The sequence below is a fragment of the Triturus cristatus genome, chromosome 8 (genome assembly GCF_964204655.1).
Source record: "Triturus cristatus chromosome 8, aTriCri1.1, whole genome shotgun sequence".
NCBI lineage: Eukaryota > Metazoa > Chordata > Amphibia > Caudata > Salamandridae > Triturus > Triturus cristatus.
This window is the reverse complement of record NC_140591.1, coordinates 200,595,374-200,620,758: the sequence shown is the minus strand read 5'-3', so window position 1 is coordinate 200,620,758 and position 25,385 is coordinate 200,595,374. Positions and strand designations below refer to the sequence as shown.

The window sequence follows — 25,385 nt, the reverse complement described above, 5'->3', positions numbered from 1 at the left end:
CTGCCCCAATGCCATGTTCTGATGCATCTGTCTGGACAATGAACTCCTTGGAAAAGTCTGGGGCCCTTAAGACCGGGGCCTCGCACATGGCTTTCTTCAATCTCACAAAGGCCTGCTGACAGGCCTCCGTCCAGACTACCCGTCGAGGTTGTTTCTTGGACGTGAGCTCCGTGAGGGGGGCTACGATGGTACCGTACCCCTTCACGAAGCGGCGGTAATATCCCGTGAGGCCCAAAAATGCTCGGACCTCAGTCTGGGTCTTGGGGGGTTCCCAGGCCATGATGGCCTCGATCTTCGCCTGGAGGGGTTGCACCGCTCCCCTACCCACCAAGTGTCCAAGGTACACTACCGACCCCTGCCCGATCTGGCACTTGCTGGCCTTGATCGTCAATCCAGCTTGTCTCAGGGCCTGGAGAACAGCTTGCAGGTGACGCAAGTGATCCTCCCAGCTGTTACTGAAGACGGCTATGTCATCCAGATAAGCAGCAGAGAAACTCTCCATTCCGGTGAGGATCTGGTTTACCAGGCGCTGAAACGTGGCAGGTGCGTTCTTGAGCCCAAAGGGCATCACACAGAACTGGTAGTGGCCATTGGGCGTGGAGAAGGCTGACCTTTCCCTTGCTCCATCAGTCAACGAGATCTGCCAGTACCCTGAAGTAAGGTCAAAGGTACTTAGATATTGGGCAGCTCCCAGCCGGTCAATCAATTCATCCGCCCTAGGGATCGGATGAGCATCAGTTTTTGTCACTGAATTCAGTCCCCGGTAGTCCACACAGAACCTCAGTTCTGGTTGGGCACCCGGTGGTGCAGCTTTCGGTACTAACACCACCGGACTAGACCAGGGGCTGCTAGAAGGTTCAATCACTCCTAGCTCCATCATCTTAGTGACTTCACTATGAATGCTGGCCTTCACCTTGTCTGACATCCGGTAGATCTTGGACTTCACAGGTGGGCTGTCTCCTGTGTCCACGTCATGGACGCACAGGTGAGTCCTACCCGGGACAAGGGAGAACAACGAGGAGTACTGCCCCAGGACCTGGCGACAGTCCTCCTGCTGTTCAGGAGTTAGAGATGGGGAGAGAATCACTCCCTCCACCGACCCATCCTTCTCTTGAGACGCAAACAGATCAGGGAGAGGCTCGCTTTCCACGTCCTCTCCTCCGTCAGTCACCATCATCAAGATGACTTCGGGCCTCTCATGGTGGGGTTTGAGGCGGTTGGCATGCAGCACCCGCAGGGGCTGACGAGGGGTCTTCAGGTCCACCAAGTAGGTAGCCTTACCCTTCTTCTCCAACACCTCAAAGGGTCCTGACCAGCGATCCTGGAGGGCACTAAGCTCTCCCGGTTCGATCACCCACACCTTCTGGCCAGGCTCCAACTCCACCGGGTGAGCATTGTGGTCATACCACGCCTTCATCACTGCTTGGCTGGCTTCCAAGTTGTCAGAAGCTTGCTTCCACAACTTAGCCATTTGGCTCCGGAAGGCCAGCATGTAGCTCACCACATCCTGGGGGAGCTTTCTGGGAGTTCTTTCCCATCCGTCTCTCACCAGGTTGAGAGGTCCACGTACAGGGTGCCCATACAGAAGCTCGAAGGGGCTGAAGCCCACTCCCTTCTGTGGCACTTCCCTGTAGGAAAAAAGTAAACAGGGTAGGAGGACGTCCCATTTCCTCCGCAGGCTTTCAGGCAGACTTCTGATCATGCCCTTCAAGGTTTTGTTAAACCTCTCCACCAGACCATTGGTCTGGGGGTGGTAAGGAGTTGTGAACCGGTATGTCACTCCACACTCCTTCCACATTGCCCGCATATACGCTGACATGAAGTTGGTCCCCCTGTCGGACACAACTTCCTTGGGAAAACCCACTCGGGTAAAGATTCCCATCAGGGCCCTAGCCACAACAGGTGCTGTTATGGTCCTCAGAGGTATTGCCTCTGGGTACCGTGTGGCATGATCCACCAGGACCAGGATAAACCTGTGACCAGCTGATGTTGGCGGATCTAACGGACCCACAATGTCGATGCCCACCCTTTCAAAGGGGGTGCTAACGACAGGAAGTGGTTCCAGGGGAGCTTTCAGCTTCACCCCTGTTTTCCCACTGGCTTGGCAAGACACACATGTCCGGCAGTAGGTATCGGACGACACTTTCATCTGAGGCCAATAAAAGTGTGGGACAAGACGGGCGAAGGTCTTGTCTTGCCCCAGGTGTCCTGCCAATGGTATCTCGTGAGCCAACTCCAGAAGGAAGGCTCGATAACGTTGAGGAACTACCAAGGCTCGTGACGATCCATGTAGGGGTGCCTTGGGTTCACTGTAGAGGAGGCCATCCTCCCAGTAAACACTGTAGTTCCCTTCAACGTTCCCTGCTGCCTGGGCTTCGGCCTGTCGCCTCAGCCCCTCAAGGGTAGGGCACTCCCTCTGGCCCTGGCAGAATTCCTCCCTGGACGGGCCTCCCTCCACGTGCCACTCGGCCGGGATGGGTAGGTCCTCCAGGTTGGTAACGTCCCCCTCCGCAGACTCCTGGTCCACCACCTCCGGTGGCCTATCCGTCCTACGGGGTGGAGACGCCGAGGCAGGCTCCTCCTGTCCTCGGTTCTTCCCTTGACTGGCAGCTGGCTGGGCCTTTGTTCCAGGCTCCAGCCGAAATGAACTCCCTCTTCGGGTAGTCGCGGACCTTGTGCTGACACAGGCCCAGTCAGGTGTACCCAGCATCTCGGTGTGAGTCCGGTATTCCACCTCCTTCCAAGCGTTGTGCTCCATGTCATTCCCCAGCAGACAATCGACTGGCACAGCAGGGCTTACGGCAACTCGAAGTGAACCTGCAACCCCCCCCCATTCAAAGGGAACCTCGGCCACGGGATAGTGACCTGTTCTGCCGTCAGCCATCGCGGCTGGGTGGAGTACATCGGGAATTACCTGCTCTGGAGACACCAGTTGGCTACGCACCATAGTCATACTGGCTCCTGTGTCTCTCAGAGCCTCCCCTCTTTGGCCGTTGATGGTGACCCACTGCCCATACTTTGCGGTATTTGCGGGCACCTGGATCTTAGGAACCATCTCCCGTTCTCCCAGGGACACTAAAGTGACACCCGCCCACTCCCTTCCCTTAGTTAAGGGCATCTCCTCCCCGAGCACTGCACTAGCTACTCCGGGGGTCTTTCCTCCAGTGGGAGGGGGTGGTCGTTTCTGGCACTTCGGATCTCCTTTATAGTGTCCAACGCCACCGCACTCGTAGCAATGGACAACCCTTGGCTGCTGACTCTGGCCAGGATTAGGGTTTCTGGGTGGGTTAGCCCTAGAGGTGAATCCTGTTCCCTTCCCTTGGAAGTTATTTTGGGGGCCTTTGGAGAACTCCTTTTTCTTTTCCCCTCCCTCTTTCTTCTGGGGGGCGCCCTGTCCGGCCTTTTGAGTATCCCCTCCAGTCCCCCTTGTGGACACCCGGGTACTAGCCCAAATGTCCGCCTCCTCAGCAAGCTTCCGGGGACTGGTCAGCTTGCTATCCACCAGGTGTTGCCGCAGTTCAGGGAAACATTTCTCGAGCAGGTGTTCCTTCAGTACTAGGTCAAACAACTCCTCGTAGTTCCTCACTTCACTGCCCTGAATCCAACCTTCCATTGCCTTCTTCGCATAGTCCAGGAAGTCCACCCAATTCTGCGTGCCCAGCTTGTGACTACCCCTGAACTTCTGTCTGTACTTTTCAGGTGTTAGTCCAAACTTTCTGATGAGCGCCAGTTTCATGGTGGGGTAGTGGGTTTGCTCATCCTCCTCGAGGGCCAATAAAGCATCCCTACCAGCTGGAGGCATGTACTTATACAATCCCCCTCCCCAGTACTTCTCTGGAACCCCATGGGCCCTCAACGAGACCTCATAGGCTGCTAGCCACTTGGCGATATCATCACCCACCCCATAGCTAGCTACTATGTCCTTTGGCAGGTAAGGTTTGGGTTCCCTGGTGGACTCTTGGATTTGGCTGCCACCATTAGGAACAGGTTGTGCCCCGATTCTCAAAATCTGAAGATCTATTTCTTTCAGTCGCAATTCATGGGCCATCCTCTGCTCCTCCTTCTCCTTTTCCAGCCTTGCTAAGTCCCATGTGAGCTGTCTTTTCTCCCTCCGGTCTGTTAGCTCCACTTCAGACAAGCCACCGCTAGAGGCACGGCTGCCCTCCCTAGAAAGTGTCCTGGGCCCTGCTGACAGGTTCCCCACCTCAGGTTGGTACATCTCCGCCCCCTCGGGGTCAGGCTCTCCATCCCTGTCTTCCTCCTCAGCCTTGCTTTCTCGGCGTGCCTCCCCCCAAGCCCTTAAGCTGGTCTGGAGTGCACCCTTCTTTGCTCCTGGGGGACAGTACACCCCCTCCCGCTGGCAAAACTCCCTGAGTTGGGCCACAGTGTACGTTTCTAGATTTTCTAGTACAAACTCCATCTTGCCCACTCAGGTTAGAGGACAGGTTTTGTGCAGTAACAATGCAGGGGGGTACCTTTAATAATACCTCCTCCCACCACCAGAGTAAATTTGGAAAAAACAAAAACCCACAATTAGGAAGGCCGCTTTGAGAAAACTCCCGGTGTAGGCCTATGGACTACCCACAGTTATTGTTGAGTATACGTAGGCACAGCTCTATCCCACCACTGAACACCAATTTATGTTGGAAACAGCCCACTCCCACTCCGCAGGGTGGTGGTGGACTCCCCGAACACACTGTGGTAGCTTGGCTCGAGTGGTCAGGAAACAGGCACCGTGCTAAGCCTACAATATACCCATACAATAACCATGCGTGCATCCGTTCCAAAAACGACTCTACACCGTAAAAATTATGAAAATATTCTTTATCTTTTTCTCTTAGTTGCTGATTGGAAAAATAAATAGGCCAATCACAATATACAAATTTTAAATACTGCAGGTCAAATAAATATTGTCTGAAGATTCAATAAATAGGGATGATCATAAATACAAGGGACATAAATATCAGTGCAGGTAATACAGGCAATTAAATATTTTGAGGCAATAAATACTGTACCAATAAATATTGTACACCATCAAGTCCTGTGGACCTATAATTATAGTGAAGCAATAAATAGGTAAAAACTCAATAAATACAGTACCCCCAATAAATAATTAAAAGTATACAGCCACACTCATGTAATCAGATGACTTTTCAATTCCTAAGGGCTGATTTGGCCCAGGCACAGCTTGTAGGGTTGTGGAAGGCTTGAGGGGGGGCTACTCCCTGGCTGGGACAAGGCTGAGGCCTAAACTGAGGTAGATCAAAAAAGGGGGGAATACCAGTGCCCTGGCTTTCTCTCTCCACACAACCTCTCTAGGTTAGTCCCAGTTCACCCTAGGCACAGTCAGGTTGGTTTCAGCACCTCCCTAGCCCCTTAGAGCAGTCTCTCAGGTCTCCACAGGGCCTTAGGCGCCCTCTACTCCACTTACTGCCCTTTTTCTGATGTTCCGACGCCGCTGGAGTCGTGTCGACGCCGTGAGGCGGTTCCGGTTCGGTCTCGGCGGCCTCGGCACAATGTCAGTTCTTTGACGACGCCGGTAGGCGGTTCCGGTCCGATGTCGGCGGCCTCGGTTCGATCTCGACCTCCGATTCGACGGCGTCGGGCAGTCTCTACTCGGTGTCGACTTCGGGCGGTTACGGTCCGATGGCGCTCCCGACTCCGATGACGTCGGCCGGCCTGGCCTCGATGTCGACTTCCGGTGACTCCGGGGTGCGATCCTCACCCCCGACCTCCGGTGCTCCTCCTCTCAGGTTCCGGGCGACTCCGGAGTGCGATCCTCACTCCCGACCTCCGGTGCTCCTCTACCTCGGTCTCCGACGACTCCGGAGGGCGGACTTCACTCCTCCGATGACGCCGCTCACTCGACCTCGGTTCACTTCCTCCTCGACCTCTGGTATTCCTCACGACCTCCGTCGGCGCCCTCTCACGACCTCAGGCGGCTCCGGGTATGACGTCTGCTACTTCAGTCAGCGCCGCTTCTCCACCTCGGGCTCCAGGTCTCAGGCTACTCGACGCCGGACTCCAGGGAAACCAGTTTCCAGGTCAGGATCTTGCTGCTTTCTGCTTCTAAGGCCTGTTCCTGCTGTCCAGGTCCTTAGGATGAGTTTTTCTGTCTTCTTCCCACACAGGGCTATAGGCTGGGATCCATCAGTAGGGACAAGTATCAAGGGTGGGTTTATGGACCCCACTCCAGGCACAAGTTTCCACCCCTGCTGCTTCACTCCTTCCTCCTTCACTGTTGTGCTGCTCTCTCTTCACCAGTCAGGTGCCAACTGCCAGCTCCAACTGCCAACCCTCTGTCTTAACCTCCCAACATTCTAAACCGCCTCCAACTGTCACAGGGTTCTGGAATGTTCTGGAAGGTGCTGGTAGGTTCCAGTGGATGCTGGTGATGTCACAGGTGGCCACCATTTTGTGCTCCAGGCCCTCAGACAGAAGTTTCAGGGGTAGATAAAATGGCTCCCTGAATCTGCAGCAACACTAAAAAGTCTGGTGGTTCCCAAAAAGGAAAAATTCAAACAGGGTTTGAGGCAAAAGTGGGACAAAATAAATAATGATGAGGAGGGACCACCCAAAGGGCTGACAGGTCTAACACAAGTGCCACAAGATTTCCAGTAAAAACTAAGCAAGAGTTTGATCTCTAAAACAATTGAAATATGAGTAAACCGAACTACAAAATAACTGCATAACTGCATTGTTAGTAAAGTGAACTGCACCCATCATACAGCATTAGGGGAGGAATGGTGCAACGAGTGAGAGTGCGAACCCTACCTACAAATGTTAACAAGCATTTGCAATGCAATAGGTCTCACATTTGCCAGAGTTTAAGCTATTGGCATTGTACATGACAATGCCTTTGATTTGTATGTTTTGATAATTAAGGCATAAATAAAAAGCAATGCCATGTACAATGCAAATAGCTCTAACTCTCGTAAATGCGAGACCTATTCAAAGAAGTGGACGCCATTGTCCTGGGCTGCTTAGAAAGTGAAAGTGCACTGAATGTTGCAGAAAACCATGTCGTGCCCGCAGTAGGAGAAACTATTTAAAGAAAATAGTGCTTACAGACTAAACAAGATGTGAAAAAAATAATATTGTCTACGGATGCTCGTGGAAGACAAGTTCTGTGGACTGGAATCTAAAGAATGCTAAAGTGATTAGCTAGAGCTCCTCAACAGAAAACAATTATTTCACAGGACAGCCGAGACATTGTACATAGATATGCAAATCTATGAAAGAGTGTCAGCAGGTTGTTTGCACACACCATCTCGCCCCTTTGCCCACCTCCCAGGCTCAATATTAAAAGCCATTCACCAGATAAACGTCTGTTTCAGAGTCTGCCTGGCCTTGCAAAGACCTCTCACCCTGGGGCTCGGGAACGGTTCACACTTCACTCTTGGTACCAGTCGGCAGAACATGCCAACGGGCAAACAATTCATACTTTACAAAAATGACACCAATGCGGCGCTGCCTCTGAAGATGTATTGTGCTTCACGCTGTCTGACTCGCATAGTAATGCTGTTATTTTTTTTTTTTAAGAAACAAAGCACAATTTCTTACGTTCAATACAACAAAAGAACAGTAACCATTCCAAATGTGGCCGTTCAAGTGATGTGTTTTTGGCATTTGTACAGCGTGCATCTACAGTAGGGAGGCGTGTAGCCCTTTAACTGCCGGGGTGGTTACATTCGGACCTCTGTGGTTTCTCTTGCGACCTTTGTGGGATGAGTTGCTTGAGGTGCGTGGTGTCGTCACACATGGCATGGGGGTATTGCGGTGATGTTGGCACTGCTGGTATTTATGCTAATGTTTCTAGACCACACAAAGTGCAGTTTATTCCCATCTACCTGGAGACTCCGCACCTAATGGTGGACTTACCTCCCCTTTCAGTGGTTAAGATGTGTTGTCTTGTGGGTTGATTGAGGGTCATACACGGACTTGGTGTTAAGATCCGATAGTTTAAAGCCTTATGGAAAGCAAGGTGTGTTCTGTGTATTTTTTTGTGTGTTTTAGTGTGCATTTTATACTAGTTTAGTTGTCTCTAAACTCTGTCAGCTAACAGTTGATGCTAATTCCCAATTCACTGGTACTGAATTTATTGACTTTGGAGTGATGGAGGGCTGACTTGGCTTTGCAAAGATTCAAATGTATGACCTACGCATCACATCCGATATCAGCAGAGAATGTTAAACTTCGAGCCTTATTGCTGCTATAATCCATCCAAATTTGATTAAAAGAAAAAAAACGTTAATTACAAGAATTGTTTACCGGTGTGGCACCCTGCACCTGCCTGTGCCCCAGCGAGCAGCGGGGATGCCGGGTCCCATAGAGGGCAGTAGTACCCGCACACACCAGCCTTACCTCGCTCTGGCATTCCGGCAGCCTGGCGGCCGGGGCAAGAGGCACCGTGTGCAGTTCCGGCCCGTCCATGGGGCTGGAGAGGAGCTCCCGAGACGAGTGCCGAAGGCAAGAGCGGAGGACACAAGTGGACCGCGGGAGTGCTTCCTCCCGACCGACCCCTGCAGGCCTTTGTAGAAAGAAGCATTGTGTAGTCAGGGGGGTGATCTGTGGGTGGGGAGAATTGAGTGGAACCCGGCTGCGCTTCACTATGTCCTGCTTCGCTGCTTGTGCTGTCTCTGCCTCCCTTTGTCTAGCATGCGTGCATGCGAGACAAAGAGTGCGAATTCACCCACCAAAACAAACAACAATGACACAAGCCAAAGACAAATATAGGCAGAGAGGGGGCAGGGCTTCTATTCCATACTCCAATACAGGATGGCTCGCAAAGCAGCGCATGCCCTGGCCAGGCTCAACCTAAAAAGGGCTTTTTGTGTTTAGGATGGAAGGCAATCTGTTGTCTGAGCTGGTGGGCACAGCACACTTTGTTAGGTATTTCTCCACTGTAATATTTACACAGCAGACAGCCATGCCTGTAACTAGTGCACGCTGTGGACTTCTACTATTTTGCCCCAGGGTGGACCTTACAGAGCATTTATCCTAGCTACCAGTAACCAGTTCATTCCTATTGGTGGCCGCTCTGCCAATCCTGGGGATCCCCTAAATAACATTACAACGGCTACATTTCACCTGTGGATGGCTCTGGGCTATCACTTGTCACTCCTGGATGGTGTTATACCACTTATCAGCTGTTGCTCTGGAGCAATATTGGGAGCAAATGCTGTCACTGCCTTTATCCAGTACATGGCTACAAAGGCGACACTGCAAGTCAACACTCTTCCAGTCAACCCCTTCCCCACAGTGTAGAATGATACCCATTGGCTAATGTGCTTTGGCATCTTGTCACGGCTATAAAGTGCTATTATAGCCTTAGAGCCCGACGTAGCAGGCTCTCCCGACCATTAAAGGCCTGCTCCACCGTTAAAGGCCCAAGCTGAATGCAAGAGCTTTTAACAAGGGAGCGGGCCTTTACTGGCCGGTAGAATATGCCATGGAGGGCTCTAAGGCTATTAGAACATTCCTCCCCTAGAGGGCAGAATGTTCCAGTTAGCCAAAACAAAGGCCTCTCGCAGTCCGAGGGGGTTTAATTCTCCTCGGCTCCGAGAGTCCTTTGTTCACAGTAACAGCTGTGAAATGAAAAAAAATTGAAATGTTGCTCTCCAGGCTTCTACCAGCCATTAGCACTCCATTGTCTTCAATAGAGGGCTCAACATTCCAATGTTCTAATACCCAGTACTTCATACTCCTGAATGGAAGGAATATTCTTCTATGATGAATGGCAACAATCACAAAACGTGTTTCAAGAGATTTCCAGCATGATTGTATTCTAGATAATTCAAATATGAGTAAAAGGAACAGACAAATAACTGAATTGTGAGTAGAGTTGCCTACACCTACCATAGTGCATTGTGAAAGGACTAGTGCTAGAAGTGTGAATGTGACATATACCTATGAGATGTTAATAGGTGGCTCCCTCTGTGTAGAACAATGTCTGAGTTTGGGAGATACACCACACGTCGCGTGACGCTTCAGTGTCGTACATATGCAGCAGGGAAGCCGTTGACTGTAAAGAACACTCTTGTCTGGTGAATGACAAAAATCATGCCACACATGTCTGGGGAATTTCAGTATTGACTCGGCAAGTATTTGGCTTCTAAAATAATTGGTATGTGTGCACCCTGAACAGCAAAATAACTGAATTATGATGGAAGTGAAGTGTATCAATCCTAATGAAATGTGGCATGACTGCTGCAACACATGACAGTGCATGCTCCACATTCAAAATCTGCTGTGGTCTATTTTCTGGTAGTTCATCAAGAAGTGAACATTGTCCTCTATTGAAGAAATGTGTGGATTGGTCCGGGCCTCATTCTACACAAAGCTTAACACTTCACTCTTGGACATTCACATTGGTTGTCATATTTGGGAGTGAGAACTCTTGCTCACGACCCACGGTAGTCAGAAGTTCCTTGCCTCCAACTGAGTCAATGCGGGTCTTTCACTTCTGGTTCACAGGGTCCTTTGTACCTCTGAAATCACAGAGAAGCTTCATTGCAGATGGAGACTGAGCTTGAAGTGTAAGGAAACTTGTATATTTGTGATGCTGCATACGATGCAGAAGACCAGTAGTCCTTGTGTCAGATACGTATCATATCACAGTACCACACTTCGCCTAGATGTTGGTGTGGGACACCTTACTGCTGGACCTGCTATCAATGACCCAGTCAATGCCATCTCACACCTGCCAGCATCAGTTGAGAGCTGCCATGACTTCTCAGTTTTGCAACAAATACTCGACAATTTCTTAATCGTCTGCATCTGGATGCCAGTGCTACCCATGAAGACACGTGAGGTTGTGGTTCTCCATGAAAAGAACTCCGAAGCCACCACCTAAAACTTGACAATATGCAGCCATCATATGGACTGAGCATCCTCAGGTAGTTGGGGGGAGGGTTGTGGGGTTATGATGAACTGGAGTACATGTGAATGGGAAGTCCTGGAGCATTCAGGCATTTAAATGGATTGAAAAAAAAGCGACAGTGTGTAATTGTGAGAGACCTGGTCCACAAGGTCACCTGTTGAACAGCCACTGGTGCAAAGTAGCAGTGGGGCGAGATGACTCCATGGCAATGTTCCTCCCATGAGCCCCCATCACCCCTCTCAGGGTTGGCAGAATGTTTATTCTTCTCCACAGTGAAGGTCATCAGGATTAATTCCCCTGATTATTAACTACACTCACCTACAGTAACATAATTGATTCCCTAATATTAAAATATGATTTTCATATGAAGAGGCTAAACCCCATTGTCAACACTTTCAAAGAATGATTTTCGGTTTCATAGGAATGCAGACTGGACCAGCCCTGGAGTTTTTACTGCCCTAGACGAATTGGCTCAAATACCCCTCCTCACACCCTCTCCTTTCTGCCATTCGTGCACACACCCATGCACGATACACATATACAATGCCATTTTCACCTACTGTAAATCACATGCATCTCTTAAAGAAAAAACTGAGCTTGCAGCTCTCTGAAGTGAACATATATTAAAACAGGCGAGGTGCCTTGGCTAGTTCATTCAAAACATATGTAGCATTGCTTGTGTTCTTTTCAAAAAGGCATACTTTTAATGGCATAAAACTATTTTGGCCAACTGGAAAACCGCAGGCAAGCTCTCTGTACACACTTGGTAGGCCTAGGCACGTTACACTCGCAGTGCTGACAACACAACCCTTAAACTCTGATATGATTAATGGTATAATACTACTATGGAGGCCCTTGATTCAGGCCAAACCTCCCCATGCTAGTTTAATCCTGCTTTTGGTCTGCAAGGCCAATGACATTATGATCCTTGCTTTCAATGTGCCCCTCCCCCAATCTTGGAGTTGATTGGCAGTAGCCTTGTTCATTTGTATTTGTTTCTGCAACAAGTATATAGTGGTGAGATAACTTCAAACTCCATGTCCTGGCTCCACTGATCTCTCAGAATCTTTGTTCTTAATTATTTTCTGGATTATGTTGTTGTAGTCGTTTTGGTATGTTTTTGCTATGTTCTTATATATCTTTCTATCCAATAATTTTTAAAGAGAATACAAGAAGCACATTTTAATTACTGAGTTGAAAGCTGATATTGAGAGGCATTTGTGCTGATCAAGTTTGCAACCTGGTTCAAAACAAGACACTCTCTGCCAAACAGCTTCCTTGGAAGAAAGGATTCTGCCGCCCCCATTTAGCCTTCCATTCCAGGCAAATAAATGAGGTTCTTAATTACTAACATTGTGCACCAGACTTTCGTCACAAAATAAAAGTGACACAAACCTCACAACATGTTTATTTAAGATTTACTTTCCAGTGTTGCCTTACTTTGCGTCAAGGGGGTGGGTGTTCCATATGGTTTTGACACAAAGCCCTATCAATCAAAAATGGCAGAGAGGGATTTGCACTGAAAAGTCTGAGGCAGGCATTAAAACTGAGAACTTTTTTATGTCTCCAAACTTTTCTGACTTTGTATGTTTGTTGCACTGGACAGCAAATATTCAAGGTGGTAAAGCTTTTAAAGTTTGTTTAAGCATAGTTTTTTGCACATGCTTGCCATTCCAAAACAAAACCTATGCTAGACATCACTCAAACACCTTTGCACTATGGTGCAAATGTGTGTGCATGATGCTAGGAAACCTGATTGGATGTCAGAACTAGGGAAGAAAGCAGGTACTAGATATTGTGCAATCCTGCTCTCTCTCTTTCACACAGTGCAGCACAGCAACTCTTGTTGCTGCGCTGCGTTGCGTAGTAACTTTGTAAATCTGCCCCTGTGTGAGCTAAATTGTAGGGATTACCCCGAATGCATGCAACTGAATTGCCCTGCAAACTTCCACCACAAGCAGTAAATGGTGCACCCAACGTGAAGATTAATTTAAAAACTAAGGGAAGCTAAATTGAAATATTTCCTCATTCAATGTTCAGTGCACTGTTTGCACCATTCCACCTAAATAAAAACGACCACTCCAAACGTTTCCATCTTCTCAATTTTACAGTGAAACCGAACAAAGAAACAATCACTTCAATGCAGTTGAGTTTCTGCTTCGGTGGCCATGGCTTGCCTGATTAATGAAAGTCTGCACCAGTACTGTCGAGTGGTTGATCATGACAACCATCACAGTTTTTTATGGCAAGCTTTCTTCTTTGGACTCCTCATTTATAATGAATTAGACTTCTACTAAAAAGAGTATAATTAGATTCAACCAACCTAGCTTAACCTCCCAGGCTTGTTAATAGTATACTTTATTTGGATATAAAAATATCCTTAAAAGCACACCTCAAAGTTACAACAGCAATACACATTATTACAAAAAAAGGAACAACAAAAAGCCTTAGCATAAGAGCAGTGGTTGTTAAAAACTTCAAATTGCAATAAAAGCTTCACTGGTATATAAATGGTAAAAGGACTTAATGTGCAAAGTGCAATGACAAGCATAACGTTTAAAATACATTTGATTTCAGGTGTTTGACAGACAACCGTAAGTGCAATCCAATATTTCATAAAATGACAACAGATTGTGCAAAGCATCAATCAAGTAAAAGTAATATTAGAAGCATTTGAGAAATTACAGGATGAAATGGAGTAGCTCTTAAAAAAGGCATAATGACATACCAAACCCACTACTGCCTAAAAGTGCGGTATGCATGTCGTAAAAAAGTTGTAAAAGCAATATTTAGACCTGTGTTTTCTGGCGTTAAAGCTGCAATAATTGCTTGTCTACACATCCGCATTCCCAGCCTATTCCACTCAATTTTTAATTTACGTCTGCGTTGTGACATAAAAGAGGGACAAAGGCATACTATATGCTCCAGGGTTTCAGGAGACATACCGCACCCTCTGCACATTACATCCTCTGACAGACGGCGCCAGACGGGCAGTTCTTTTAGAAATTGCCAATCGCCCAGTCTGGCAGCCATAAAACTGATTTTTAGGTGCAAGGAGTAAGTGCAAGATAGGTAGGATGCGGGGGATAACCGACCATACGAGGTCATTGTTGCCCAAGCATGTCTGCGTTTGGCAAATTGGGCTTTATCAATAATCAGGGACCTCATTCGAGTGCATTTCTTAATGCTAGTTTTAAATACTGACTTACTAGGGTTGAGGTCCCATAATGCACCCACAGACATTTCTTGGATCGAATCCTTAAAAAGACGACCGTAAGAGCCGCATGGGTTTTTCTGGGAGATGTCCAGCCAAATTAAGGACTCCAATGAGCCTATGTTTGCTTGTCTCAGTTTGTGGCACAGGTTTAAATATGTTCCAGTGGCAGATATTTCATAATTTAATAAACCCAATTCGAGTCTGATCTGTGCGGCAGAGGCAGTTTTGGGCAAGTGGAGAATTTTTTTGTAGAGTTTCGTCATATGTTGGTTAAAAGAGGAGTTTAGTTTCCCCCTAAAAATCTCAACACCGTATGTCAGTGTCGGCCCTATTTTTGCTCTCATAACTTCCAATAATGGGGATAGACTTGGGCCAGACAGATTTCTTGAGAGCTTGCAAAAGTCCACCTGTAGATTCATAGCTTTTACTGAAATGACCTTACGCTGTTTATTAAAGTTGCCCCTGGAGTCAAAGTTGACCCCAAGATATTTATAAGCGTTTCCTATTGTAAGACTCATGTTGTTAAACAGCCAACCTCCTCCACTGTAACGTTTTCTACCGAAAGTAACCACTTGGGTTTTCTTTAAATTAACCTCTAATCCATTCGTGGTGGTGTAAATTTCTAGTTTGTTTAGTAGCCTTTGCAGCCCTACCCGTGTCAAACTAAAAAGGACCAGGTCGTCGACATATAAAAGATTACTTATAGGTACACCTCCCATCTTAGGCGAGTGGCTGTTTGTTTCTTCGAGGGAGGATGGCAGATCAGCTATGAACAAATTAAAAAGAAGGGGGGCCAGCACACATCCCTGTTTGACCCCTCTGGTTGTCATGATTTTCCGAGAGAGATGTGTGCCAGTCCCCAACTTCACTTGTACCCACGTGCCCAAATGAAGTTGGATGATCGCATCCAGAAGTTTGTCTGGGATCCCCCATTTTTTAGCTTCTCCCATAGAGCAGCCCTTGGTACCCGATCGAATGCGGCTTTAAAATCTACAAAACAACAAAAAACCACCCTAGATGTGACTAATGCTTTATCGACAATAATAGACAGTGTCAGTAGGTTGGTCACGGTGCCGGAGGTAGCGGTGAAGCCAGTTTGATTCATTGGAATCAGATTATTCTGCTCGGCCCAAGATCTCAGTTCCTCCAGTAGTGTTCCTGCAAAAAACTTGGCTTCAATGTCTAATAGGGCTATTAATCTGTAATTATTTGGGGAGGCATGAGAGCCTGACTTGTAGATCGGATGGATTATTGCCCTTCGCCATGAATCCGGTATAGTTGAACTTGTCAATGCACAGTTGAAAAGATTGGTTAGGTATCTCGACCATAGGTCAATATTTGTTTTAAACAAGGACTGTGGTAGGCCATTTGGACCCGGAGCGCCATCTGATCTTGCTTTTAATAGTACTTTAGTGCCCATTTCTTGGGTGACCTGTAGGTCTTCACTTCGTGGGTCTAAACAGACCATGGACCTACTCCTGATCAAGTATGAGTTTGTTGTCGGTGGGTTAGAGGCACATAGAACTGTAGACGCAGAGACCTCTGCGGCCCTAAAATGGTCTGTCAAATAGGCAGACCAGGCAGCTTCTGCAATATTTGCTGTCCCAAATCTAGATGAGCTAGAATTTTGGTGATTAATTAGGGCCCAGAATCTTTTAGAGTTGCAGCTTTTGCTCTCCCATAAAAGTTTGCACCAAAATTGGCCTAGATGGCGCCGTTTATCAATTTGTATAGCCTCCCTGAGTGATTTTTGGATGGTTTTATACCCATTCAAGAACTCATTGTTTCCTGGGGATGACTTGAGAATCCGCAGAGCTTTGTCTCTAGATTTCTTCAATACCCTTATTTGACTGGAGATTTGGAACTGGCGGCTAAAATGAGCTTTGTGAACATGTTGTCTAGATGGAAAACGGCTTATCAATTGGGAGCAGAAGGACGACCACGCGCCAGTGGAGGAAACCACTGCATCAGTGCTTTCTGTTATAAATACCAAGCATGCTTTCATGATGTTTGGGCTAATGTCGTCATTCCATCTTAACCGTTTTAGGGTTTCAGTGTAGATTCCTGGGCATGTTGTTGAAGCAGGTTTATGGTACTCTGGCTGTATATTGAGAGTGACCACTTGAGGACGATGATCACTTTCTGATCGAGGAAGAATGCTATAGTTGCTCAGGTGATGGAACAGTGCTAAATTACAGATGGTATAGTCTAAGTAGGAGCATTTGCGGCTATTTGTCAAGGACCAGATGGGAGGAGTATCATTCATAGATCTGCCGTTCATTACCAGAAAACCAATACTTAAAAATTGCAGCACACAAAGCTCACCAAGGCCACAATACACTTGGTTTGGGGGTTTGGACAGTGCCTTGACTTCCGTGGTTGTGAATGTAAAAAGCCCTTCATAATCGATAGGATTACCCTGGAAAAGGTTAGTGTTAAAGTCTCCAGTTATAAAATAATCTGAATGGGGATAATCCACCACCAGGTCACACACGATTTTCATTAAACGTGTTAGATGGACCTTTTTTGAACGGGTGTTAGGATTAATATACACATTTAGGAGTAAAAGAGATCGCTGTTTGTTCCATGCACTAATTTTAACACCAAGTAACCAGTCTTCTTCAAAGTTCAGTAACTCGATCGGGCCTTTTAGATTATTTGAAACATAGATCGACAGACCACCTTTAGGGTGGCCATAGAGACAAGTTCTGATTGCCGGTTTCCAAAATTCAATGAAACCAATAACTGGACTGGTTTGGGAGGCCCAGGTTTCCTGAAGGGCAATTAAATCATGACCAAAAATAAAAGAATGGATCTCTAAATTTGTGATTTTCTGAGAGAGACCACTAATGTTCCATGAACATAGGGTAAGCAAAGACTGCGACTGGGGGGACGGAATAGTTACGAAAGGAGATAGGTGGCGTCTTGATTGAACCTGGGCTACACGGTGTTCATCACATGGTCAATCTGATGTATTACGAGACAGGGCGGCTGGTAGCCAGCCCCAGTCAAAATTTTGATCAAAATTCAGGAGATTAGTCCATCCATCTTCAGTCGATTGTATTGATCCTAAGGCGTTTTTAAGGATTGAGTATGGCCTATTTTTCCCCCCAGGTCTATGGCTGACCGGACTTTGCGAGGTAGGGGACTGTTGAGATAACACTGTAGGGTAGCCTGGCATGGAGTGGGGGTAGATTTTGATGCCCCATTTCCGAAATGTGTCCTTTTGATCTAAGAATAGTCGCACCCAAGTGGTGGACTTAAAAGACACCAAGGTTACCTCTGAGGGTTAAGTAACCCTTGGAGGGAGAAATTCAATTGACTCGATTTCATCCGAAATCAAAGCCTCAAAACACGGAACACCGTTTACTAATTTAATTATATTTGATCTGTTAAGTATGTCCTGCCGACCTTTTGATTTGTATTCGGGGGCAAGCAGAATTTGTAAGTGCTGTATGTCACTATTAGCGATATCGGTGATCCGGTTTAAGTTGGGCTGTGTGAATTTGGCAATTGGGGAGTCTAAGTGTGCTCTCTGTTGGGATTGGGGAAGGTCCCCTGTGCCTTGCCCGGATATCCGAGAATCTTTCAATAAAATTGATGTGTTATTGGAGATTGTATTATGGAAAGTGGGTCTATGTCGAGATGGACTTGGCGGCACTGCTAATTGGGGTTGAGGTATTGTGACTAATGACCTCGTTGTAATTAACTCATTGGAGTTGCCTTTTGGTTTATTTGTGGCCGGCTGAGACTCTAAAAGCCCGTTTTCCACTAGTGGGGTGCCTCGCTCAAGACTGCTCAGAGGAATCTGTTGGTTGGCAGTCGAGGTTATATCTGCCTTATGGGGGCTTCAAGAAGAGCTTATTGGCGTTGCTGGAGATTGTAAAGTACTTGGGGTGTTGTTGTTGGTGGCGATTGAAAACAACGGGAATAATTTAGGAAAATCAACTTTTGTATTAAGTCTTGATTTGTTCCTTTGTTTTCGCTGACGTTTACGCTCTCTCTTACTACAAGGTAGCAAAGGAAGATGGTGCATTTCCGAAATGGTGGGGGCAACGACAGCTGGATTAACACTTGACCCTGCCACATTGCTATCAATGAGATTGGAAAGCCCATTTGCTGTCTGAGGGCTTGTAACAACTTGTACCAACGGTGCCGCCAGACATGAAGAACCTTGGGCTTGATAAGAGTCGTCATGATGGTCGGTCTGTGTCGTAGAAGGTTTTCGTACCCCTCTTGTCTGTAACCCAATGGTCGTTGGTAACGGAGTATTCACCATTTCTGATTTGTGAATTGGAAGCGTTCAAGGGGTTGATCAGGCCGTAACAGAACACCACCACCCTTCAGCAATTTTACTTTGTTTAGGACGCTAGTTAGAAAATCTGGGAGCGAGGAAAGGGAATCAATAATAGGCGAGCAACAACAGACTGACTGTACTAATTTTGAAGATGCTTGCGCACTCATTAGATTGTTCAGTTTGTCCAGCTTACTATCGATCCCTGCTGTAAACAAAGCTAAAGTGTTCAATAGATCCACCTGGGTATCCAATTTGTCCGAGTGATAATTTAGGGCCGTGACTGTAGATTGAAAAGTCTGAAGTAATTGAGGCCAGATGGTCGTGATTGTGGCGGCATCATGATGAAGCTCCGTTTTAGATCTAGAATTAGGTGTGTTATTAAGTGAATTGGAAGTGTTCATAAAAGAAAAAGACAGATCCACTAGCCGTTGATCTTTTAATTCAGTTTTATGTAAAACCTTTGGAAAGGCTGAAGTTGCTGCTTGGGGTGGGAGTGGGCACTGTTGAGGTTTAACTTGCTCTGGACTCCCCTCCAGAGAACTTGAGACCTGTGGTGGACAGGGACTGAGGGCCCGATTCACAGAACTAACTTAAGACAAAATCCTAAACTTACTACCATTTTGGTATTCACAGAAGGCACTTACTCATTATGGTATTCACAGAAGGCACTTACTCATTTCGGTATTCACAGAAGTTAGGAGTCCTAACTTTAGGACTCCTAAATGCCTTCTGTGAATACCGAAAGTCTTAAAATTAGGATTTTTCTCAGTTTAGTAGTAGTATAGTTAGGACTCCTAACTTTAGGACTCCTAAATGCCTTCTGTGAATACCGAAAGTCTTAAAATTAGGAATTTTCTCAATTTAGTAGTAGTAAAGTTAGGACTCCTAACTTTAGGACTCCTAAATGCCTTCTGTGAATACCGAAAGCCTTACAATTAGGATTTCTCTCAGTTTAGTAGTAGTAAAGTTAGGAGTTCTAACTTTAGGACTCCTAAACTGAGAAAAATCCTAATTTTAAGACTTTCGGTATTCACAGAAGGCATTTAGGAGTCCTAAAGTTAGGACTCCTAACTTCTGTGAATACCGAAGTGAGTAAGTGTCTTCTGTGAATACCAAAATGAGTAAGTGCATTCTGTGAATACCAAAATGGTGGTAAGTTTAGGACTTTGTCTTAAGTTAGTTCTGTGAATCGGGGCCTGAGTGTATCAAAGATGGGGATCAAGTCTTTTTGACCGTGAATTTGTGGAAAAATTAAATGAGAGTGAGGCGCGATAGGAGCCACCTCAAACTCCTGGGGGTTATGTAGTGACATAACCAAAAGATTCTCTGATTGAGGTACATGCGGAGCTTGGAAACTTAAATTATAAGTTGAACTCACAAAAGATTGCTGATTAGAGCAGAACTCTTGATTAACGGTGTCATGGGGGGGGGGGGAGACTGACTTGGTGAGGGTTAATGGTGACTTAAAACCGGTGTTTGAGTTGCAATCATTATTATGAAATCTGTTTATTAGCATTTGTTAATATAGACATAGCATACATCATAAATGTAATAACCCACAGGCAATGAGTCTGGTACTCGGAGGAGTGTCCGCCAATCGTGAATGCGGTGAGCCGCAGGGTCCATCGCCACTACAAGGCGTGGATTAATGCAAACTGATAAGTGTCAGGGCCACTGCCCGCAGTTGAACAGATTCATGGAACAACCGAAATGGGGTAAAAGAAAACACATTAAACAACAGAAGCCCAACAGAACAGCAGCAGCAGGTTCGATCTTAGACCATACGACCCTCAGGATACCCCCCCCCAGTCCATCCCCCCCCCCAGACCCGGCCCCCCCATCCCCCATAACATATCGTTCTATGGGAGGCAATTGTCATTGTCCGCACATCCGCCCGGTTCGGCTAGGACCTCCCCGCCAATCCCCAGTGTGGGTCTCCCAGGCTCACCTCCATTCCCCTCCCCTCCAGGAAGTGGCTCCGCAGTATGTGTCCCACAGAGTCCCAGGGCATCCCCATCCAGCTGCATCAGGACCTGCAAGTGTACGTCCCATTGGTTCGCTATGGGTGTGCATCTGAGGCCTAGCGTTTCCTCTCGCAAGAGAGCCGTACCCTCCGCCCCCGCCCACACTAGCAGGGAGCTCCGCCACGCCTGCGCCCGGGGGGGCTCAGCCGCCTTCCAGCACTTAGTAATTAACCGCTTTGCCACAATCAGGCCCAGGTCGAGGAAACGACAGGCGACCTTCGTGGGGGGAGTTCTACGAAACAAGTGTAACAGACAGGCTGACCAGTCCCGCCGCGCCAGCGGACCGACGCAAGTACGTAACGCTCCATGCACCGTCCACCAGTATGAGTCGAGCGCTGGACAGCTCCATAACATGTGCACCAGTCCAGCATCCAGAGCCTTGCAGAGTGGGCATTCAGCGTCCGCCCGGTGGAAATAGCGATTGATGGAGTCGGGAGTGAGATATGCTCTGTGCAGTATGAAGTACTGGATTTGGCGAAACCGCAGGTTCCTGGGGACCCGTGTGGGCCCCCTTAGCGTATCCCTCCATTCCTTGTCGGTCATGGGGCGGTCCAGATCCACTTCCCATTTACCCCGCAATGGAGACAGGTCCGCCGCCACCAGCGTGCGCAAGGAGGCCGCGAACCAGCGAATCATATGAGCGCCCCGTCCCATGACGTGGAGGTACTGCATCATGAGGTGTTGTGCCGGTTCCTCCTGAAGAGCACCCCACCGACTCGTCAGCGTCGCGATTTGAGTTGCAATCATAGAGCATTCTGAAACAGTTTTATGAACATCGGGTGCTGACCCAAAGATGAAAACATCCGGATCATGAACCGGAGTGATAGATGATTTAGAAAACAAATGAGACAATTGCGTATTTGGCTCAGAGACTTGATTTGGATCGCAAGACTTAGTTGCCTCGGGTGCTTTTTTAAAATAGTCCAGAAGCGAATAGGATTTTGAGGTGCTCACAGAAGATATATAGGAAGGTAGCATGTTGCTGTTATTAATATGTTGCCGTCCCTTTGGTGGCAGGTTGGAGGCCTTCGGTGAAACCAAGGGATCCAGTGCGGTCGCCGGATTGGCTAGAGCAGACTCCACGACTGCAGCCAACCGTTTTGATTTATTTCGTTTTAAAGCAGGACGTGCTTTTCTCATATTCCCGGATCTCATAGCTTCTGTTGTTGTGCGAGGCTTATTAAATCTATAGTTAATAGACTGGCTCACTCGAGCCCTTTGTCAGACACACCCTTGATTGCCAGCTGTACCAACCAAGCTGGAATGTGTTTGCAGGAACAAGAGGGGGCGTGAGAGACCAAATTGCCTCCAGGACAGGCATGCTGGGTTTGTCCAAACTTGTCCTAGGTGAAAAAACAGACTCAGCTGACTATAGCAGCATGCGCAAGGGCACCCCCCGCGTACTTAGTCCCTACACAACCGCTTGCTGTTCCCTACCCGCGGCCTCCCATCACCTGCTCCTAACTGCTCCAAAGGGAAGACCCTAAAACCTAAGACCCCCGCTAAACTCCCAGTACCCTATCCCCCCCAAGACTCCGCGTCCACAACTGTCCGGGAGGCAAAAACCAGTTAGAATCGCCGGTAAAGTCGCAGCGCGGCGGCGTGGGGAGGGGGACTGGGCCAGCAGAAGCGGGCCAGATTCCTTCTGGGCAGTAGGAGCAGCGTTGGTAGCGCCGGGCTGGGGGTGTTGGAGGGTGCGGGGGGAGCAGAACCAAGGCTGGCAGAGCTAACTGACTTTCGAGCAATCAGGCGACCGGGGCAGCTGACTAACTGCCAAACTGGCTGGCCGATTGGCCACGAGGTGGGGGGAGCCGAGCAGAGGCCCGGAGCGGTGAAAGTGCGATCTAAAGGCCGAGGCCGACCAGGGCCAGGCGAGGTGAGGAACCGGAGAGACCGGAACCAGAGGCAGCCAGCAAGAGTAAACCAAGAGCGGAAAGAGACCGCGAGCGGGGGTGAGAGCGGGGGCTAAGGCAAGGGCAAGGGGGGGCGAGGAGGGGCAAGAGCACAATGTGATGTATGGGAGAGCTTGACGTCTTAGGGCAGTTATGACCATCACACCCCGACACTCCCCAGGTCGACTTACTTGATTATTGCTCCGCCAAGGATCCTTGCCTTTCTCGGGAGTAACAGCAGACGCTGCCTATCTGCCCTCTGCCGCCGCCGCTACCGCCGCCGGTCTCACCCACAAGATCTCCAAAATCTGCCGGGTCTCAGCGGGTCTCTGCGGTCGCCAGTCACGATCAATCACTCACGGTCTCTCACGATCTCAGTATCGCCGACAGCCACAATCGCTCACAACCGCTCACACTGCTCAGCTCGGCTCCGCCCACAGGGCTCGTCAGCGGTCGACGCCTGACGCTCGCCACGTTCTGTGCTCCACCTCCGTAGTACGCGGCCGTGTATGTTGCTCGGATTTCCCAGGCTTGTGTATTTATGTCATTGTACACATTATGGGAAAGATAGTTACTTGACGGCTTAGATTTCATTTTGAGATACGTGTGCTACAGGCTGACTGAAGGGACTATGGTTTCTGTTCATTATGTAGACAGAACAAGTCTGTGGGCAATCCTAGCTTGAGGATATTACAGGAGAGTCGTCTGCCTCCTGCTCTATTACAAATCTGAACCTCTCTTTGCCACTGTATCTGGACCAAAGCAAGAATTGGAGCCCTCTAAAATGAACCTAGAATGGTGTGTTCTGTTCAGCCCCTGCCACTTGTACTCCCGCCCATCTAAGAACGGGTGAAGGACCGGTGAGTAAAGGCCTCTAGCTGGATAAAATGTACCATTTTTATGAAAGGTAAGGAAGAATCACTGTTGTTTTAAGCAGCACGAATAGTTAAGTGGGTGCCTGGTGTAACAGCCACCCACCACAAATCACCCCTTCTGGAATATACTAATCAGTCAGGAAGGACAGAAAACAACAATTGATGCACAGCAAGACCCAGAATAAAACTTACTATTCTGAAAATAACCTCTCAAAATCATACTTTCAAAGCAAAATGTGTCTTTTTAAAAGCTTCAATCTTTGCTAAGACTAAAGCGTGGCCATGCACTGTGTATGTTTTAAAGGTAAGGGAAGTTTTTTTTACACTCAGAGCTCTGCCAAGTAGTTGCAAGGTGTTGAATAAAAGATTTCCTTTAAGAAGCGCACCTGGACCCACCTGAGGACATTTATGGTTCAGAGGTGCTCCCAGGTGGGCTGGCCCATTTTAATTTGCAAACACAATGCATGTTTTATATTAAAAAATTAATGTCTCCACAATATGTGCCAAAATGTGTGACAAAGCTGCTTTTCTTGCCTGGAGGATGAGAGCATGGCTTTGATACAGACACGTTCGCATCAGTGTCAATTAGCCTCGCCTTCAATAGAGATAGGTGAATGCCAATGTTTGTAATACCTAAAGGGTGTTAGAGGTACAAGTCACCTGTGCTAATAAAGGAGCTGTCTTACAAAAGAAAACTCCCAATGTCTGGGAAACAGGTTATGAGATAGGGAGGCAGAGACATTGCATGGACTGCAGTACACTTGTAGGGCTAGTCCAACCTGCCTCATTATCTTGAAATCTTCCCACATCTGGGAAATGAGAGAGAGACACCTGCCTGCGTCCATAAATACGTGCCTCTCTCTGCTTGCCACACTTCTGCATGCATACAAATGTGCCTCTCTCTGCTTGCGAAAGTGCCTGCAAGCCTGTATCTGTTCAGGACTGCTTTAATGGAGTGTCCTGCCCACACTGAGCCAGCCTCTACCACGAGAGTGCAGTCTGAAGGAGTACCAACCAGATGTCAGTGCCCCATCAGAAGGTCTACAAGACCTTCAGAATGTGTTCTTTTGGACATGTCTGGTGCTACCTTCCTTCGCCCACCAGACCGCTATCACGGCTGATCCAGATCTTACTATGACTACGAATATAGAGCTCTTCAAGCTGAACAGAACCAGAACTGCAAACATTTAACAGGGTGTACAAGACAGATTGAGTCAGCAAGGCCTGCAGTACACCAACAGCATATTGGGATAGGTCTAGGAGCTTGTTTACATACCATATCTGACGGCGATGGTTACCATTAGGTGATGGAGGTGAGGCTATCGTCTTAATAGCGTGCTAGTGAGGTCTAGTACATCGCGTCAGAGGGCCACCAAGTGTTAGGAGGAAGAAAGGAAGTGAAGTGTCACTCAGCGAGCCCTTCCCAACAGAGTTACGATCCATCTCATTAGGCACTATGGTACCAAATTATCATCTTTCACTATGTTTTAAACTTGAAAAGCATGTTGTCCCACCCTATAGGTCTCATGAGGTCTCTCAACTCTTCCCTTCTTAGGACCTAGTTCTCAGCCACCACCCATTTTAACTTGGTCTGCCGCCAGGTTGCTGCTGAAGGAGGTATGTTCATCCACCAATTCAGCATTATAGTTCACTTAGCTGGCAGCAGGGTCGAGCTTATAAAACGGGCAGCCAATGTGTTCTTCTGGGCAAGTTTGAAGAGGCAAAGAGCACAAGCCTCCCAGCTTTCGAGGTTGGGAAAGTCAGTGAAAGAGGTGAGTGTGCCAGGGGTTTTGAGCCAGTATTTTGTAGGTTGACCAACTGTAAATTTAGGATGGTGAGTGTAAACATTCAGGGCGAAGGGTCAAAATTCAGAACAGAAGATCAAAAATCAGGAAAAAATGTGGGACAAAATGGAGGTTTTACAGACACATCAGAGGAGGTTGTGCAATAGTATATGAATAGACAACTAACATAAATACATTTAAAGATAAGTTTATATGCGTTTGAGACAATCGTGCTCTTCACGGTGTTTTGGTATGCACACAGCTTGGAGCAGCTGTGCAGGTCTTTTTGTGGTATTTCATTTGATCATAATCTATTTATATAGTAATGGAACTGAGTTGTCCTGTCTGATATTTTGTTTACAGTTCATGGTCCTGAGCAGGTATATTTGGTAAGAGAACTGGCCAGGAAGATGT

At 47.7% G+C, this 25,385-nt stretch overlaps 1 protein-coding gene across 2 annotated transcripts in view; it reads left to right on the top strand.

The window, feature by feature from the left end:
• KCNE2 (potassium voltage-gated channel subfamily E regulatory subunit 2) overlaps positions 1 to 25,385 on the top strand; it is a 192,830-nt gene that overhangs the window by 6,774 nt on the left and 160,671 nt on the right. Inside the window, exon 1 of one of the 2 annotated variants that reach the window (XM_085624050.1) lies at positions 24,881 to 24,959. The exons of the other annotated variant lie outside the window; for it this stretch is intronic. The gene's annotated coding sequence lies outside the window, so the exon portion shown is untranslated. Of the gene's footprint in view, positions 1 to 24,880; positions 24,960 to 25,385 lie in introns of those variants that run through there. 2 annotated transcript variants of the gene reach the window in all.